The 5,058-nt window shown below is 43.6% G+C and overlaps 1 pseudogene across 1 annotated transcript; it reads right to left on the bottom strand.

The window, feature by feature from the left end:
• Positions 1–4,093: 4,093 nt before the first annotated feature.
• On the bottom strand, positions 4,094–4,576 carry LOC118086168 (ubiquitin-like protein 5 pseudogene; annotated as a pseudogene). The gene has a single exon (XR_015950501.1). The product of XR_015950501.1 is annotated as a ubiquitin-like protein 5 pseudogene (transcript).
• Between the last annotated feature and the right edge of the window lie 482 nt (positions 4,577–5,058).

Below are 5,058 nucleotides of genomic sequence, written 5' to 3'. Positions count from 1 at the left end.
TGTTGAAAGTATTCTCCTTTGGGTTATTATATACAGTGGAGTTGAAACATTTTCTCAGTTCCAAATTCCTTGAGCCTGTTCTCTGACCTTTCCAATACAGAGCCCTTTACTCTCTTTTCTTTTCTTTGTGTATGAAACACCTATTAACGTCAATGGAAATTACGTGCTCATGGGGAGAAGAGCTTAACCCTAAACTAAAGGAGGTTTAGCCCCAAAGAGATCCTCCCCTTCCATTGTGCATTCAAAAATGTGATTCTGTTGTCGTGGGCTGTTCCAGGAAGCAATCGACCCTGTGCTGTTATTGTTCAGAGTTTGCAACTTGAATACAAGACACAGCATGGACATGTAATAAAAAGGAAGCAGTCTATCAGGCCAGTCCTCCAGCTGCACACTGTGGCAGCATCCTGCCTGCAGCAAATGGCACTAGGTCGGGTTGCAGGATTTTAGTCCACTTACCCTTTTAAGAACAAGCAAGTGTTGAATTAGTTCCCTATTGCCATCCAAGCACAAATCAATGAGCTGGCTGCAACATGACCACCCAATTCAGTTCTGTCATGAACTGGGTAGCAACCAGATCAGGTCCACAAGGGGACTCTCAGCTTTCAAAACCAAGGCCTATACAGTATGTCTTGCAGGAGGAGCAGCGTAGGCAAACTGGTGGCAGTAATAATTTGTGTAGTGTTAGTTGCCCAGCTGTGGGCCTAACTATGAGTCCAATAAATCAACAAATGAAAGCAAAATTATCTTTCTCCCCTTTCAGCTTGGTTCACTTTCCCATGTTACACTTGTTCCCACATTCTCTTTGCAAAGCTAATATAGTACTGAGCAAATGTTGAGCAGAAGCAGCTTCCATTGTGGCCCCAGCACACAAGAGATGCCCTGAACCTTTGTCTTTAGAGAAGGGGAAATCGACTTTGGGGAATTTATCAAGGTAGGCAAAGGGAATCGCTGGAGCTCAGTGGTCGAGCACACTTTTCGTGCAGAAGGTCCCAGGTCCAATTCCTGGCATCTTCACCTAAATGGATTAGGTGGTGGGAAAGACCTTTGTTCAAGAACCTGGAATGCTGCATGCAGCTATTCAGAATAAGATGGAGAAATAGTTTGGTATGACCCAACACAAGGCAATTTCCTGTGTTCCTAAATAATCCTGGACCAGCCCTACCATTGGGCAGAGTGGGGCTACTGTTTCAAGCAGCTGATATTGGGTGTCATGGAACAGCAGCAAACTGTTTAGCTGTTCTGATTTTTTTAAATTGTCTTTTATTATTGGAGAGGAGCTTGCCTCAGGTGACAAAGTAGCATGACTGGCCTTGAGTACCATGTTCCATGACCATTGGGAGAGGGACACACACCATTTGTTGCTCTGCCTCAGGTGGTAAAATGTCTTCAGCAGCCAATACCCCAGTCGTTTGCTCCAACATGCTTATGTACTAAACAACCTTTCCAGTGCAGCAAAAGTTGAGTGTATTTGTAAAACAGGGTGCTTCTGGTTCTCAGAGGGGAGCCTGACTACTAAAAAGGCTTCTGTTTGTCTGTTAGTTATAGAACTCAGCCAGCCATGGAAGGCTTGAGGACTGGTGAGTTAGATTGGAATTCAATCTGTTCATATGCATGTCAAAATCAATCTGGACTTGTGCCGTTATGTTCTATGTAAAGTATGGAATACCCATTATGTGCTATAGGATAAGGGGCAAGTCTTTAAAGCAAGGAACCATCTGCAAATCTTACCAGGCAGTTGGTGTGGTTTAATGTCTAGAGCAGGGGTTGTCAACCTGGTCCCTACCACCCACTAGTGGGCGTTTCAGGATTCTAGGTGGGTGGTAGGGGGTTCTATGGCACAAGCTGAATCCTTCCATCAAGCACTGGTGGGTGGTAAGGAAATTTTTACCATCAAGAAAGTTGCATTAGTAGGTGGTAAGTATAAAAAGGTTGACTACACCGGGTTAGAGTGTTGGGGTGGGATTTAGGGAACTGAAGTTCAAATTGCCATTACATCTTTTGGGGGCGGGATAGAGGCTACGGACAGACTAATTATTATTTCTCAGTTCAGATTGAAGTTGGTTTGGCGGAAATGCATCAAAATGCAGTATTCCATAAGAAACTGTAAGATAGACATGGATTATAGCTAACATGTATACTCCATTTCCCCAAATAGAGATGGGAGCACACTAGATGCAGAGTAAATGGCAGCCTGTACACAGCCCTGGTCTCCCTCAACCAAACCAACTTTATAGGGTTGTTGGTAAGGCAAAATAGCTCTCAGAGCTCTTTGGAAGAAAGGCTGCGTACAGATGTCATGAGTGTGCCCTTTTATTTCTTATTTATGTAAAATATTTGCAGGCTTCCTTTTAGGGGCATTTCTTCCCAAAGCAGCATGCATAAGCAGCAGATAGATAAATCAAGATGATATACTTTACCTTGGGAAAGCCACTCTGATCTCATCACAAGTCACTTAAACTCTCAGGGAAAGATAGCATTTTTAAAGAATAAGTCTTTGAGGCTCACTTGAAAGTCTGTAAGGCAGGGAAACAAGCGTAATCCAATCAAAAGGGGGTTCTGTAACAGCAGGGCAACCCCTAAAAAGGCCCTGGTTTGGTTGTTTTTTTTTTGCTCACCAACCTAATTGACCTTACTGGCAGAAATGCAAGCAGGATCTCTGAAGCAGATCTCACTGTGTGGGCAGGATAATACAATGAAAAACAGTCATCCACAATCCTAGTATCAGTCTATCAGGTCAGAGGAGGGAAATCCTGCACTGCTTCTAATTCACATATTTTTGCATTGACTACTATGTGATTTTTGTGTGGCCAGCCTGCCAGAGTAGGGGCAGAAGCCATGCAATGCTATTCTGGAATATTGGTGTCCCCTCCCAAACTGGAAAGTTTGGTGTGTGTGAGAGGGGGTGTTCTTTGGGACCTAAGCTTGCAAATACACACACTATAATTGGATATCAGAAACCACATTGGAGGTGTTAATCATTAGCTTGATACATGCTGAAATGTAGATTTTATGGCTCTAAAGCATATTGCGTTAGTACTAAAATAAGCCATCAATGCCAGTCCACCCTCTATTCACGGCTAAATATTTAAAGGAGGTTATTTATAGCTTCCTTAATGAATTCTTGGCTAAACAAAATGAAATTATGTCCTAGAAAAGTAGGAGCTATTTTGTAACCAGAACAGTGCATCTATAAAATATAGTGCTATGAATATGTATTTTAAATAACAAAGGGGTTGAAGATCTAATCTAATCTACACCAGAGCTGGTTAATTAGAGAAAATGGGCCCCAATCTTAACTATGCTTACATGCTGTAAATCCCATTGGCTTGCCTGGAGTACAATTGCTGTGTGTGCATCCTTTTCCTCTTCCCTCCAACTGCCTTTATCTGGGTCCATGGATTCCCCCCCCCCCCGACCCTGCTGCTCTCCATGGTTGGCAATCTCTAGCCCTGGATACCATGTTGCAGGCAAGTAACAGTCTCATTGTGGATGTTGGGTGGACACTAGCTAGGATGAATTGCTCTGCCTCTGCGGTCAGGCTGCAATGCTTCTGAATGCCAGTTTCTGGAAACCACAGGAAGGGAGAGTGCTCTTGTGCTTGGGTCCTGCCTGTGGGTTTCCCATTGGGTCATGTGGTTGGCCACTGTGAGAACAGGATGCTGGACTAGGTGGGCCATTGGCCTGATATTCTTACAGTCAGGTACCAGCAATAAGGGGGTACCAGCAGACCTGGGGGAAAGCCACTCGCATGAAATTAAGCTAAAGGGCACAAACATCCCACCCCTGTTTCAAACAGTATAATGTGGATGTGCTCCTTCTTGCCCTCTCCTTTTTTTCCTCCCAGGTCACACATATCAGGTCACATTTATTATAATGATTCTAAAACAGCTACCAGATTTTTAGAAGACATCTGAAGGCAGCCCTGTTTAGGGAGGCTTTTAATGTTTAATTATTTTATTTCATTTTTCTGTTGTAAGCCGCCCAGAGTGGCTGGGGAAACCCAGCCAGATGGGTGGGGTATAAATAATATTTTATTATTATTATTATTATTATTATTATTATTATTATTATTATTATTATTAAAAACAAAACAATAAAAGACAGTCTGAATACAAGTTCCCTGGTATTTATTCCTGGTATATTGCGCTCAGGGATAAAATACTCTTAACTAAACCTCATGCCACCAAATAATCAAGAGTTTGTCAAATAAGAAACAAAGAATGAAAAAAACAGACATAGAAAAGGCAGCATCTGCCACAATGAAACTACTGATAATATAGTTCTAGGTTCATGCCATCGTGAATTTCATAGTCTGCCAATGAGACATGGTCCTTGAAAATTGTATACCATTTCTTCAACACGATCTTGTCCCACCACGTGCCAGTCTGCGCGGCAATGAGCTTTTTCAAGTCCCTAATGGTGTCGTCAGAGTTGCACATCACTCTCACTTTCTTGCCCAGCCAATCGTTGCAAACCACTTCAATCATCCCGATCTGGTACCAGAACAACCCCAAAAAACTGCTGAGCAAGGAGACCTTTGGCCTCCTGCCTTCTGAGGCTCTGAATTCAGCGGACTCTTGACCCTTCTTGCCCCCTCCTATAATCTTGCCCCTGCTGTCCCCTACTTCTCTTCCCTAGATTGCTGCCTCCTCTTTTTCCAGGGTCCCAGGCATGGGCTTCATGGGCTGCCCGTGATCGGCATTATCTTTGGAGGAAAGTTACCTTTTCAGAAGCACCAGCCCTCTTAGGACTGTACGGCAGATAGGGGTTGTGTGATTGCCTTGCTCCCTCGCAGCAGATATTTCCTGTCTGTAGAAAGCTAACATTAGGGGAAAGGGCTTTAGCTTCTCTTTCTCCCTCACACGCTACCTTTCTAGGTGCACAGTTTGTTGGGTGTTTGATGTTTTTAAACGTGGTGGGGGGCATTAAAACACGCAACCCCCACCCACAGTCTGACGTGACATGACTGTAGGAGCGGTGGATCAGGTGTCAACGTGTAGTTCTGCTTTTGTTTATCCAAAAGGAGCTTCTAATAATAGGTGTAACCAGGGGCAACAA

Source organism: Zootoca vivipara, chromosome 6, assembly GCF_965207765.1.
Source record: "Zootoca vivipara chromosome 6, rZooViv2.hap1.1, whole genome shotgun sequence".
NCBI classification, from domain to species: Eukaryota; Metazoa; Chordata; class Lepidosauria; order Squamata; family Lacertidae; genus Zootoca; species Zootoca vivipara.
This window is presented reverse-complemented; position numbering and strand designations above follow the sequence as displayed.